Genomic DNA, 14,757 nt, shown 5'->3' with positions numbered 1-14,757 from the left:
TGTTCACAATGAAAAAAGTCTGAATGGATAAAACCAGGTAAGAATCGTGGCTTCTGGACGGCTCCAAACATACATTTGACGCAGCTTTAAGCAGAAGAAGAAAAGCTCTACAAGAACATGTCGTTTTTCAGCGAAACAATGGAGAACAACAGAGCAAGTTGAACGCGAGCGACACCGATTCCCTGAACCTCAAAGAACGCGGTGCGAATGGAGGATGATAAAAAAGGAGAACATCTGGTGAGTCGAGCGCGGTGCCAGGACAAGACAAAGCCATGTGTCTGGCAAACACATGCCCACACACACACACACACACCTAAACACACACCCGAACGTTTATTCATGCATACACGCTCAAACCCAGCCTGGCCCAAATTTGCAAACAAGCGAAAAGAAAAAAAAAAATCCCCTGCAGACGCACACGTTCGTGCACAATTCTTTCATTGTGCTGGCGCTCGTGCACAGCGGGGTGCAGTTAGCGCCGAAAAGCAAAAACAGGCCGCGATTGGAGCGTCCGCTGATCAGACAAGACTAATCTGCATACTCGGAGGCTCAGAAGTGAATATGCATGAGAGAATAAAACGATATGCCTCCAAGCAGACCACCCGCTCTCTTTGGATTACTGTACCCACCTCCGAGTCTTTTATCTGCTTCTTGGCATGCAATCAAGCTGATTTAGTGTGCGCTGGCTGATGGTTTCACACAATGGATCGGACTTAGGAGACGTTAACCTGTTGAGAGCGAAAAAAAAAGCAAATAGAAACGTTGGGAAAAGAATCTGCGATCGCAGACGTATTTGCTTTGCCTGCTTTAGTTGGTTGCGACCAGCAGAAAACAGAGAGGAAGAAACAAAGAGCGTGTGAAGGCGTGCTCGGTTTTAGACACAGAGGTCTGATGACCCATCAAATATTGAAGAAATGTCTGCTGGAACCATGAATTCACTCTCAGATAGACTTCCTCTAAGACTGTCCCTGCCAATGAATGAATATTTCATTTCAGAAAGTAGAGTGGCCCTGAAAGGCGCCATTACCAAACCCTGATGTGGGGGTGTGTGTGTGTGTGTGTGTGTGTGTGGGGGGGGTGGGGGGGGGGGGGGGGGGGGGGGGGGGGGTTCACCGCATTTAGCTGAAAGTTAGGGCGAAATGACGTGAGCCGTCCAAGCGTGACGCGATCTGATGGGGTGACGCCTTGGCATCACATTAGCATGAGCGCCGACATTAGCATGTTGAGGTTTTTCCCCAAAAAATGATTAGAATGGGGAACTGTATTTTGCAGTTTTGCAGAAAAAGTTGCAACCATTAACAGGTAAGAATATAGATTTGCATCTTGTAGGTCGGACAGGTATGAGATGCTACAACTGATCTGACTCGGGTTGGGTTTAAGCTACTCACTCAGCTTATTCATCTCTCACGGATAAGGACAATGAGGTTGCACACTCTAATCCATCATCATTGGTTGGATTTGAAAAGCAGGTCATTATAAAGACGCAGTTACTGAACTGCTAACGTTGCTTCTCTGCGCTCATTGTTTTGCACAGAGATCACACTGATAAAAAAAAAAAAAAAAAAAAGAGTGCAGCAGCGTTGCTCCATCCGTACACAAACCTTCACTTGATCGGATAAAAATCCCAAATTCGGAATCTGAAGTGTCATTTTGCGAGGGAGTAGGAAGAAACGTGATTACGGAACACACTGCGCGTAAATTAGGGATTTAGAGTAATCAGACTAATGCAATACCTGCACACGGTGAATTGGATTTCACACCTCCAGCCGCTCTTGTGTGCGAGTATTTAAAGAGCCACTGACTCACCGCGCGCCATGGAGCGCACACCAAACGGATCAGGACCCCCCCACGAGTCACGGCTCCGGCAAAGGCGCTCTTTCTCCTCCGCTCTGGAATTTCCTCCAAACTACAGACAAAGAGAGGACGAGCGGCGCCGACAGAGATGTCCGCGGTGCAGAAATAGTTAAAGCCATAAAGACGTACAGCACCTCAGCCCTGACCCCGTGCCCTCCTAGGTATCCCCCTGCGCAGAATTCTTATTCCCTACCAAACTGACAAAGTGTTTTTAATCTTTTCTTTCCCTCTCTCCTGGAGATTGGGGAAACAAAAATCAATAGCTGCTGGCAGGCGATCTAGCAGGCTGGTGAATTACAGGGTCTGCGCCGCAACCAGAGCGCTGCATCACAGGGGCCTTGGAATGAGAGACCTTGGGAGAGGCATCGGAGACACGGAGGTTGAGGGGTCACTCCGGATCCACAGACGGAGGAGCGCGGCTATTTACTGCCGGGGCCCGGTCCGCCGCAATGAAAAACAACCGGCGCAGGGCGGGGAGAGGGGGACGGCCGGGCCGGGCGGGCGGGCGAGCGAGCCGGGGGGAGAGCGAGGCGGGAGGTTGGGGGGGGGGGGGGGGGGGGGGGGGGGGGGTGTTTGAGCAGGTGAGGCCTGGAGAGAGTTGGTGATTTGTGTTTACTCCTGCCGTGTGCTGTGTGCAGTACAGGTATGATGTCAAGAGGAAGAGTGATGCTGTTTTTTTCTGCCCCCTCTCTCTCTCTCTCTCTCTCTCTCTCTCTCTCTCTCTTCCCAGTGGGAAATGATTCATTAGCGTTTGGTGATTTAGAACGTGGCAGCGCTGGCCAATCAATATGCATGCGCCCATCTGTCAATATGTGATTTCTGCTGGTAATTAGCTGATGTGGGCCAGTGGTTGTGAATATTGCCTGGCAACTGACAGCCCGGTTGTTTCTGTCATCACTGGGGGGGTGGGGGGGGTGCACAGGTGGTAGTAGCTCACCGGCGATCGATAGAAACCTGCACTTCAAGGCCCCAACCAGGTTCATAAAGACATCCCCTCCGATAAAATACGGGCTGAAAGAGGCCCCTCGAAGTTTTTTAAGGCAGGATTCAGATTCATGCTAAAACACAAGCGCGTCTGCGCGTGAATCGTTAATAATAACCGAACGCCAGAACTTCTAAAGCAACGCAGACGTTTCCGTGAGCGTGCGTTTGCAGCAGAGGTGGAGGCTGCACCACTGAGAAAACGTCTCAGATCACTCAATTCTAACAACTCGAGACAGCTGGCAGCAAGACAATTAGGAGTGTGAAAATGATAATGATGATTATGATGAACAAAATTTTTAATTGGTTTGTTTTCCAAGCAGGCGCATATTCAGAGGCGTCAGCGGCGCAACGGCCGCGGCCGACTTCTGGCTGAGGCCGAGTTCAGCCAGGATTGTCCGTCCGGCCACGAGCTGCGGATCAGCGCCAGTCACATCTCCGGATTTGAAGCTTTTGATTCTTGAGATGAAGTGTTGCTTAATGGGCTCAGAAATGTCTCATGACGAGACACGAAACAACCACCAACAGACGCCGACTCTATGAGAAGCGGTCTGTGCAGCGGAGACATTCAAAAGGGCCATGAAACTGTAATAATTGAATTTTGGGTTCTGGGTGAGAGCCACCGTCCCTCCACTTCTCCGTCACGAAAGGTGTTCGAGTTCATAAGTTCACGGGAAGCAAAATGCCAACAAACAGAGGTGTCGTAAGCCCCTGCAGAAGGATGCCGCTCTGTCTTTCCTTGGCATTTGCATATTAGAGTGTTTTCTGGGGAAAATGAGCTGTAGAAATTAATTCAGGATTAATTGGTGCCTTTATCTCGTTAGGACAATCTAATTTAGGGGATGATGGAATAGTTTAGACTCCCTTTTGCATAATTGGATTGCGGTGAATGGCTGTCATTACCGTCTTTTTAGCATCGTCTGTGGGCCCCCTCTCTCTCTTGCAGGCCCCGGCCTCATAAAGAGCGATCATGTGTTACGCCGGTGTTTTGCTAACCCCTGGAACACGCGGCCGCGCTAGCAGGAGGCGGGCGCGTGGCTGAGCCGCGCCGCGGTGATTAACTCCCCCTTTTTCCGGGGCCATTAGTGCCGCGCCGGGCGCCGCGCCGCTGCGGCGGCTTCACGCCGGCGCGGACGCGCGCCGCTAACGACGCGGCGATTATCAGCCGTTAGAGGCGGCGATTAGTCGACGGCGCCCTGTGTTTGGTGGCGGTGCAGCCTTCGCGGCTCCTTTGTCCTCTCGTCCTGCCCGTTTCCGACACATTCGGCCCCTTTTATTACATCTCGGACACGGCGGGCTTCATTTTTCTATGTGGGATGAAAATCAATGGGAGAGGAGCAAGGCTCATGTAAAGGATCACTCACTGGAATACCTGATCTTCTCACTTCAACAACATTGATGTAACTATGGAAACAAGTTCCCAAGATGAACAGGGATATGTCTATCTCCTGACAAAAGGCTTTTTTATATCTCTCCCAGTCAGTTACCCTATACCACAACACAGAAGATGCTTATATCTGCTGCTCCCTGCTACAATCCCATCATCATTTTTCTGAAAGCACAAATTGTATAGATATTATTCTGCGAGGCTGCTCTCTGGTAAACAAGGCAGAATGAAATCTAATCTATGGTGCTGATACTCAGGTTGTGCCAGGCTAATTGAGTTGATGTAGCCTGTCCCTGGAGGAGCTGGACGTACAGTAAAGACAGACTCTATCAAGCCGTATAGCCGCATGTACTGTACTTACTGGAAGTGACTTTATATTGTCACGGTTGTCAACGGTAACCGCGCACACAAAACCGCTGGTTTGCTGTTAAACGACAATGTGGTTCCTTAGCGTCGTTATGAGGAAGAAAGAGCGGAGAGCAAACGCCACGCTGCTGTGTTTCCCTGTGTCTGCCGTCACTCCCCATGCTCCCCCTGCATGTCCGCGATGCACACCGTGTCATGTTTTTGATGCATTTTAGCCTCCCTCTCCTCGTCTACTGCCATTTCTATTCTTTGCATAAATGCAGTCTAACAGTATTAAGTATTCATGCGTGTTGGGGAAGGTGGTGCCTGTCCTTCAGGGTAAGTGTCAGGCCTGCGTGCGGCACAAGAAAAGCCCCAGGGAGAGGAGAACATTAGGATCCATCAGCCTGACAGACAAATCATTCTCTCATGTAAACATAAATATGAGGGTATGTTTCCACCACCATCCCACTATCTGTTGCTAGGCTACCTTGCATTAAGCAGTGTAGCTGTCCCTGTTCATTTTGCTCCAGGGATTCCAGCAATACCATCATATAACCTGCTGAGTCTTAATGAGAAGGCCTGCTCATATGAGTGGATATGAACATGGCGAGATGTGAAATTTATTCCAGACACTAGAATTCGGCTGTCTGTCGGCGTGGCAGCGGCGGCGGCGCGGGGAGGTTTATGAATCTGAAGTTTCAAGAGGGGGGGGTTATTTTTTTCTCCGTCTCTGCACAAACAAACCTGACACAGGGAAAAAAGGTCATAATGGATCAACATGCACACACACACACACACACACACACACACACACACACACACACACACACACACACTAATAAACAATATGTGACACTGAGCTCCATAAAGGTCATTTGTTGTTGAGAAATCACTGATCCCCAAATGCATTAACAAAGTCAATTAACTATTCTCCAGCAAAGAAGAAAGGAACCCATCTCCAATAAAAAAAAAAAAAAGAAAAAACAGAGCTCTGTGCGTCGTCCAAGCACTGCCACAATTACAGCAACCGCGCGTCCCCAGATAATTATGTGAGCCATAAATGGAGGACGAGAGACAGTAGAAGGCAATGGTCACTGAGAAGAAAGAGCGGCGAGATGAGGGAGAGGAGCGCCAACAGCTGGTTTGAATAGATTGTGTGTGGGATGAATTAAAAAGTTGAACCTTTCCCCGGCCGCATTCAGATGTCTGCCTCTGGGTGATTAATCATGGCCGTCAGGACCTGTAATCCTTTTCAGCGGGAAACAAATGCAGCCACTGTCCTCGCCTCTCCAAAGCACCTAGGGCCCAGGGCCACCGGTCCGTCTGCCCGGCCACAATACCTGAGCCGCAGAGGAGGCCCCCCGGGGAGCGCGGACGCGTGGACACGCTGTAATCTGCTCCAAACATGACGGCGCCAACAAAAACGCCGGATTTCAACTGAATTCTATGGCACCTTTATTGGTTTTGTGGGTCCGTTTTTTGTATCGCGCAGTCAATAGTGGAGGCAGGTGGCGCGCGCGGGTCCAGCTGGTGGGACGTAAACAGAGCGAGGACTCAGAAAGGAGTTGGAGAAGCAGAGGAAGGAAAGGGAAGGGGCCGAAGCCCCCCCCCCCCTCTGACCGGCACCCGGTCTATGAGGCTTCGCGTCACGTTCCCGCGCGGCCGTAAACAGCTGATCTAGTTTCGAAAAGACAGCGAGAAAGTCAGGAGCCAGCAACATTGCGCGCCCGGGAGAGAAACTGTGTCATCAGCATAAAAATAGAAGCCCACTAACGAATTCCTAATCATATCCAGCATTTCCTCAAGGGGCTGCGCTAAAGAGGTTAAAATACCAGCCGGTGGATGAGAATACGTGGCGCGTTAGCTCCAGAGATTACTTTTTGGCATTCCAAAGGTTTTCAGCGTTGCTGATTGTTAAATTCGCCATTATCTCCTCAGAGCGACACAACAGGACTATTCTCTGTGCAGCCATGTAGACGCCGTGCAAATGTTAAAAGTGCAATAACGGGGAGTTATTCCTCCTCAGCTTCTATCACTGGTGAGGATGGCAGGGCTGCTTTGCGCCTACTTTGTCAATCCATCATGTGAAAATAATATCCTAAAAGCAAAATGCACCACTTACACATCAAAGGGACTGGAAAAGCATCAATCGTGACTCAAGCTCGGCTGAATCCAGTAATGCCTGTGTGGCTTTTACGAGTGAATAAATTAAATGCCCTTCAGAAGAGAGCCCCCATGCCGGCGCTAATGCCGTATATGACCTTGGTGTAATCACCTAAAAAAACTTAGTTTTAAAAAATCCTTTGTATGCAACAAAAGGCAAATGTCAGCGTCCCCACTGGGTGAAAGAGTGCCTTTATATGTGTGAAAGGTTGTGAGGGTAGTAATTCAGCGCCGCTGCAGAAGGTGCTGCGTGTTGGCAGCACGGCAGGCTGTGGAGAATGGGCCGCGGCCGGCGGCTCCCACGGCCATTGTGCGCCTCTGTTTGACCAGGCGTCTCCCGGTCGCACCGGAGCGACCGGGAGACGGGAACAAAGCGCCCATTATCGGCCCGATCTCACCCCCGCCCTGCTCCCACCCGCGTGTGACACGCGGGGGGACAAACAGCGGCGGGGCCCCGGCCGAGCCGGGCGGCCGGGGCCGGGGCCGCTCCGAGGCGGACGCTGGAGCGGACTGGGAGGTCCATTAAACACACAGGCGACACCTTAGCTGTGAGCAAACACGGGCACAATAGCGCGCGGCGACGGTTGCCATGGGGACGGGAGAAAACAGAGCGCGGTGACAAAGAGAAGGAGGGGTCGGGCGTCACGGGCCGCCGGCGGCCGAAGAGCGGCCGCGAACGGCGCCGGAGGAGCACGGCTCCGCGTCCGCGCCGCATCGTCCGGGGAACCGCGTCGGCCGCCGCTCGGAAGCCGCAGGAAGCCGCTTCTGTCTTGTTTCAGATGATAAACTGCGCAGTCCGTCGGCCGGTGCGAACGCGCCACACTTCGCAGCGGGCTCGCTGTAAATCTGACACATGCGGTGATGCGGCGATTCAAGGATTTTATGACGTCAATGCAAAACAGCCGGAGTTCACTATTCAATATCGACACAATGCACAGCTGTTGCTTCATGTTGCCACACAAACACTTTCACCTTTGTCAAACTTTCTATATATAATAAGTATATCAATAATTACAACAGAATCAGGGGTCTGTCGTGATTTTTTTGTTGTTGTTCTGATTTAAAATCTCCAAAGAAATTCAAAGGAAATCCAAGCTCGCTCTGTGTAAATGAATATGCTGTCACAAACGCGGGCTAATGTTGTGCTGTCGATCCGTTAGCGGCTGTTGTTTTGGTTCAATGATGAATGTTCGGCAACTGCAGCGCACTTCTGCTGGCGACGCGGATGTTTCTGACTGCGCGCATAAATTGTGACACTACAAATGAGGGCGGCGAGGACAGAGGCGCTCGGGGCAGCGGCCAAATGCAAAGTTTACGCGTTCCCGCCGGTCCCTGAACGCATCTGCGCTGTCTATACGTGCTGCGCGCCAGAAAGTCACATGACGCACGCTGGAATATTGTATTTCTTGCTTGTCCAACTCTAGAAAGGCCAGTTATGAAATCCATAAATCATAATCATAAAGTATTTACAAATAACCAGGGTTGAGGTTTTTCCTTTGGATCATGATTATTCTGAGTGTAAATCAAATTCGAACGGCGCCGGCGAGATGGACTCAGACGTGCGAGCTGAGTGTGCAGATATGCTTGAAGGGAGTTGGGCCACATATTCAGCGACAGCTCCGGCTCCGGCTGCGTTTCCCTTCAGCTCGCACCGCGTGTTGGCGTTTCTCTCGCTCGCGACCAGCGAATTACATCCGTCGATACAATCGTCCCCTCTGACCCCCGGGTCTGACAGCACGTCTGCTAAACGCTTCCAAGTACAAAACTCTGAGGAGCGAGTCGGCCTCACCCCCCCCTCACCCTCCCTCACCCCTCTCCCCCCTCCCGCATTGCTCTTCCTCCTCTCTGCACCTGCCTGGGCCGCTGTGGCCTCGTCGGCGTCTCGCTGAATTCCCCCGTCCGCCGCGGCGCATCCGCCTGGAAACGCCACAGATGCCAGAGCTCGGTGAGAAACAACAGGGAAAGGAGACGCGGGGAAAAAAAGTGACGGGATGGAGATGTCGGTTATGGCAAATGGAGCTCTGTCACACTGCTGTAACATCTCTGTCACTGATTATCAGACACGCAGGCGAGGCAATTAGCAAAATAAAAGCTTGTTTTCCTAAGTTGAAAGTCTTGAAGGAACGAAGCTGAAGTAATGTGCTGTCCCAGTGTGGGGCCGTGGGTGGGATGTTTTATCACTCATCATACTGTCATGTTACAATAAGAGTCCAAACTCTTATTTTAAACCTGTTGCCATAGCGCCATCCCACATTAGGATGCGTTATGCTAATGTCGCGCTCAGATATTCCCTTTTAATTCGGTTGAACAGGTGATACAGATTCTTTACCTGAACACTGTGTTTGTCAGTCACAGTGTATTTCTAACATTAAAACCCGCTCGCCGCACAGACTTTCACTAATTACATCATTTAACTTGCTCCGACTGTATTTCAGGCTCAGTTTCTCTAAACCTGCAACACAAGTCAGCAGTGCCTCCCTGCTCGTGAAACATTGTAGAACCCAAGCGAGCGCCTGACACTGATTTAACCTCACATATATTTCTGTGCAGACAGGGGTTTGAGTGAAGGGAGGGCCTTAAGCGCTCGGGTTGTTTTTCTTCGGTCCTAGGGGTGGGAGACAAGGATCAAGGGGTGAGAAGTCAAGGGGAGGACAAGGTGACTGATTGAGCCCAGGCGCTAGGTCAGCGTCGGGCGCTTGAGTCAAACCCAACCGAGGCCCTGCTCACAAGCAACTATGATCAAATACATCATCCGGCTCTGTCAACAGATGTGTCCAGCTGGACGCTATATCACTTCCACATGTGCGTCTGGGGCCGGCTACACAGCAATACACATTAGCGGGCTTATCAGCACGCGGCTCACAGCAGAGCGCCCACAAAAGCGCTGTTTCGGGCGGAATAATGGATGCATGAAATCAATCTGCGGGCTTCAAAAGGTCATCACGCGCACAGGAAACCGCATCGTCTCCAGAAGGGTCGGCGGAAAGAGGGCGATAATTGAAAATGGCCCAACACGAGTTGGGTTGTTTTAAAATTCAAAACGTACATCGTCCGGATAATTAATGCGCCGCAATCGTCGCCGATCGCTGCCGGGGGGAGAACGAGGCCACGCCGATTCCTCCAATTCAAAGCGAAATGTATCACAAAGGACGCGACTCCTTTCAGTATTCTCCCAACACTCGTCCGCAGTATTTTCAATACAGAATTCAATTATGCGGAACACCTGAACAAACAATATCTCACAGCCAATTATTCAGCGCCTTGGAAACCATTGGCAAACAAATTAGCAATGTTAATGTGAGCGCGCGTGGTGGTATTTTTGGCAGCGTCCCGCTCCTCGCCTGTTGCTGACTGATGAATTAAAACAGATCGCACTCGATTTGGGAATGAAAACGGGGGAGTTTGGGGCGTGGGCCCGCGCCGCCCGTCCCCTGACGGGAGTCTGCAGCTCCGCGGCGCTTCCGTCGCGAGACGCCCGGAGATCATAAAAGTGACGCTTGTGACCGCGGACCGCTGTATTTCAGCTGCGGCTCCAGCGGCACCATTGCGGTTGACATTTCAGCTTCCAGCTCGAACAATGAAAGTCCAGCATGAGATATCTTGGCAAGGCTATTGCCCTGTGTATTGATTGGGCAGAGGCCCAACATCCCCTCACTAAAAAGAGATTAAAATATCAGACTTGTCTAAGACATTTATGGAGTCTGCGACCTCAGTCAATGCTAAAGTGGAGTACATACATCATCGTCCATCTGTGTGAGCCGCGCGCGGTCCTGACTAGCACTGACAGAGTGAGGAAAGAGGCTGAGCACCTTCACGGGCGGATGCAGCTGCCGAGTGAATCAACTCGGCTTCTCTTTCATTAACGATTCGCCGCGCGTCGCCGCGTGGGAATGTTTGCCGCCGTGAGCGGTTGTCCCGGACGCGTCTCCCGCACCTTCTTTTTCTGCACGGAACGGACGGAGACGGATTCTGTGGGAAAAGCGGGGAGACAAAAGCGTGAGGGATGTGTGTGGCCATTCACAGCTCCGGAGGACCTTCATTACAGAAGCGAGCAGGTCCTGTCAGCGTCTTTTCATTACGCGGCCCCATATATCGAGCCCCGGTGTCCAAACGGTCCGCTCCGTCGCCTGTCAAGAAAAGGCACTCTCGGGGAAAGTCCTCCTATCTCCCCGACCACCCCCCCACCCCCCCTCCCTCGCCACGCCTGATTCCAGGCTGCGGGGCGGGAGAGGCCAGGCAGAAAGGGGGGAATCGTGTTTGCCATCAACAGCTCAAGAGAGCGGCGTGGCAGCAAGATTGATGACACCCTCCCCGAAAGTAACAAAAGAACTCCTGTGCACGAGGGTCCGCTTATGGGGCTTGATAGAGTTGTCATCCTCTTAATAAACAGCCCTGATATGTCAGCGGCGGCGACAGGCGGCGGCGCCGGCGCCGGCGCTCACCCACCAGGCCACGGGCGGGACCACCTGCCGGCACCGCGGCACAGTCAGCGGGCCGCGGCTCCACAGGGGGTCCGCTGTGGGCGTGAGCGGGCTGATTACTGGAGATGAATGCATAAGTGACAAGAGAACAGCGCCTGCTTCTCTTCATTACTGCAGATGCATCAGGAAGCAGCGTCCGCGACTGTGACAACCCAACATTTTGATAGATAGATTTTTTTAGCCTTAACTAACAATAAAGGTACTAAATCGACTAAATATAGAGCTGGAGCCAGAAGATGAGTGACTAAACAACAGTCAAGTGACGCAAATGCTAAAATTAACCAACACTATGCCAAATAATCTGATTTACAGTTCGTTGGCCTTTCCTCGGCAAGAACAAATGCCTTTACTGAATCTATGACCGAAAGGCTTCTAGTCCTCAGGTTCGGTACGAATCTTAATTTAAAAACCAAAAATAAAATAAGTGTGGAATATATCCCCTATGATTGTGAGCGGGTGACAAACGCACAAATACATGCCAAGACAATGGAGCAAAAAATCATTTTATATAGTCTGCCACTTACAATATTCACTTATTTTTCACCAGAAACGTTGTTGTCTCTGTCACGATTCAATCTGCAGCGCCCTCCCCGCACGCTGTATAATACCTAGTTAAAGCCAGCAGGGTGTGAAATGGTATTTGGAAATAAATGAAACTGACTATGAAACAGTGGAGTTGGGAGATATTGCCATGTCAAGATGACAGACAAGTCCTGGAATGGAGCAAAAAAGTTATTATTCCAAAGAGGAGCCGGGCCGGATTAAATATAACCCGTGTTGCCTCACGCCGCTCTGCCTTCATCCTCGCTGATGCCGAGCGGAGGATATAGACAGAGATCACCGCGGCGACGGGCCCGGCTGCCGCCGACTCTCTCATTTCGCCGGTGCCGGCTGTATTTGAGAGTGTTTGGGTTTTGATGCTCCATATAAAGTGTTCTGAAGGAGCTTTGGAGCAACACCGTCCCTCGGGGCTGCTCCTGGCCTGATTTACAGCTGAACTGATGAGTCACAGAGGACACGCTGGGCATTGAAATAGCGACAAGTATGTTGTCAGCCTTATTAATTTTTAAGGTAGAGTGTTGTCCTGTGGTTTGCAGAGGACATGATGATATATGACGACCGGGGGATCGCAGGGGTTACGGCCTAATTGCTGAGAGGTTGAGTGAGGTGAGGGCGTAAGATGCGTTGGGGGGGATTCATCGGCCTCGAAGTTTGTGCCGCACTTTGGGTTGAAGCCCCTGTTTGATCGTGCGCAGCCGCACGCTGAGGCGACGCAGGATCGGTGTCGTTCTCGCTTCCATCAGCCACGTCTCCATTGTAGCGCAGTCCTAAAAATACCACCGTCGGCTTCGCTGCCTCTCCGCGCTTCGTCCTTCAGTTAAGACATAAAACAACATCTGACATGTTCTCGTTTTGAGCAAAGCGAGTGGAGACGGTTACTTGTGCAGTTCCCACAATTACACGGTGGTAGATTTTTTTTAGATTTCAGATTCATATCGTGGTCACAAGGGTGGAGGTCAAGGGAAAATGTGTGCTCTTTCATTGCTCTGCACTACAACAAGAGAAACTACGCAGCCTCGGTCCCGCTGGAAGTCCAGCACGGCTCTCTGCTGCCCTCTGCTGGAGCATCGAGGAGCCTCACCCCATAATAGCAGTGCGTTAGTTTTACACGTTACATTGCACACATTCAGGATTCGGTTTGTGTTATTTGTAATTTAAGTGCAGCACTTTCGCCTTTGAAGAAAAGTATTGCTTTTTTATAAATGATAAATGAAAAACTCAGAAATAAAAAAAGTCTCTTTAGAAAATAATACATTGTTGATACAAATTTAAGAGATATCGATGTTTACTGAAGGGTGTGTCTGCAAATCAAGGTATTGTTACTAGTGTATAAGAAAAATGCTACATGTAAAACATTAAAAGATATTACATTGTTTACTTAAATGAAAAAATGTATGTCTTCCACAATCGTCATGCTTTTGTTTTGTTGTACTAAGATATTTTAATAGTTTTAAAAGGTCTTATCTAATGAAATGTACTTTCAAACTAGGAATTTTGCTATATTGTCATATTGCATTTTGCACAAATACCTTTACACGTCTGTACTGCAGATATGAAGGAAAACAAACTGTACTTACTAGTCTCCCTGTGGTGCAGGTGGACGGCACAGTTTTCCAAGTTTATCCATCCATCGGCTGCTCTAGCGCCCTCGGTCCACCAGATGGCGCTGTAGGCTCAGGGAAAAGCACAGCTGAGCCCAAAGACAGCAGAAAGTTACACAACGTGTCTGTGGAAACACTGTGGCATACAGTATGGTCTCTGTGGCTCACCGGTGTGGTTTTAATTCCACTTATGTGAGAAAACACTTGTCATAACCTGAGGACACATAGGCGTGAGCCAGAAGGCAGGAAGCGTTTCTTTAAACATGAACGCGCCTGTGAATAACAATACTGCGCTCTCACTGTCACCTGGCGTGTTTCCTGCTCCTCGATTTGAATCCAGGGCATCGCATCACCCCAGGGCGCCAGGCTGAAAGGGTGCATGTGTGTGGTCTGAGCCACTTTTCCCCCTCCTGTGACAACAAACAGAAAATTATGAGCAAGCAGTGCCACGGGAGTCAACAATGCAAACCTTGGCCTTTTTGTTGCTTTGTCGAGGGCTGATCAGCTCCTGCAGGTGATATATTTTACCAGCTAACCATTTTCTGAGAGTCACTGCCTACTGCCAGCGTTTCCTTTTGATGTGCACATTTGGAGCACACTGTGTCCTTATTCCTGCCCCCCCCTGCTCTGTTTGACCACAAGGATTTATTCATTCCCTCCTCTTTAGAACATCACTTCCACTTCCCAGACTCTAAAATGAGCAGCTACGCAACCCTAGGACCTAAGCTCCATATTCAGACGCGTCTTTTGGGAGGAACGGGCTTCATTCCCCCGGTGCAGTGCAATCTTTGCCAAGGAGCGAGAACGTTTGGCAGCCGCTGGTGGCCTGTCACTTACTGACACTGCCCTGTGTTTGCTTATTGCCTCTTTGTCACTATCTGTACTTTCTTAGAAAGTCACTAACACGGAATTTAGATTTTTATGTATTATTTAGAACTTGAAAGACGGCAAACAGTGTAAAAAACAACCACTGGAAATAAACATTATATGTATTAAACAAATCCAAGCCTAGATTATAGATTAGGAGCCAGAGTCAAGTTAAATCATTTTAAATTTGATTACATTTACATTTTCTCTGTCTTCAATCTGCTTTTTTCTTCTGTTTGAGCCATTACTTAAGTTGCTGCCCTCTGTCCTAGGTCACAGTATGTGCAAACATTATCAGTGGAGAAAGTAAATTTGCTCTGGTACTGTTCTCAGAGATAATCGTGCTGATACATTCCAAAACATATTTGTCTGCGCTGCCAAAGGCATCACTGAGGAAAAGGACAAAGTCACAGCGATGAGGGCTCACGGACTGAAAATAGACCAACCTGTATTTTAATGATGTTTTTATCATTTCAGAATAATGTTTACTCCCAAAGTTGGGTTAGTGTTTACA

General features: G+C 49.9%; 1 protein-coding gene across 1 annotated transcript in view; it reads right to left on the bottom strand.

Annotated features, from left to right (window-relative positions):
• Positions 1 to 13,761, bottom strand: part of pbx1a (pre-B-cell leukemia homeobox 1a) — a 55,605-nt gene extending 41,844 nt beyond the window's left edge. Inside the window, exons 1-2 of the mRNA XM_055503896.1 lie at positions 13,353 to 13,761; positions 630 to 728 (exon numbers count right to left, since the gene is read on the bottom strand). The gene's annotated coding sequence lies outside the window, so the exon portion shown is untranslated. The remainder of the gene's footprint in view (positions 1 to 629; positions 729 to 13,352) is intronic.
• Between the last annotated feature and the right edge of the window lie 996 nt (positions 13,762 to 14,757).

The sequence above is a fragment of the Betta splendens genome, chromosome 17, assembly GCF_900634795.4.
Source record: "Betta splendens chromosome 17, fBetSpl5.4, whole genome shotgun sequence".
Lineage (NCBI taxonomy): Eukaryota > Metazoa > Chordata > Actinopteri > Anabantiformes > Osphronemidae > Betta > Betta splendens.
Note: the sequence above shows the minus strand (reverse complement) of the source record. Positions and strands in the feature narration are given on the sequence as shown.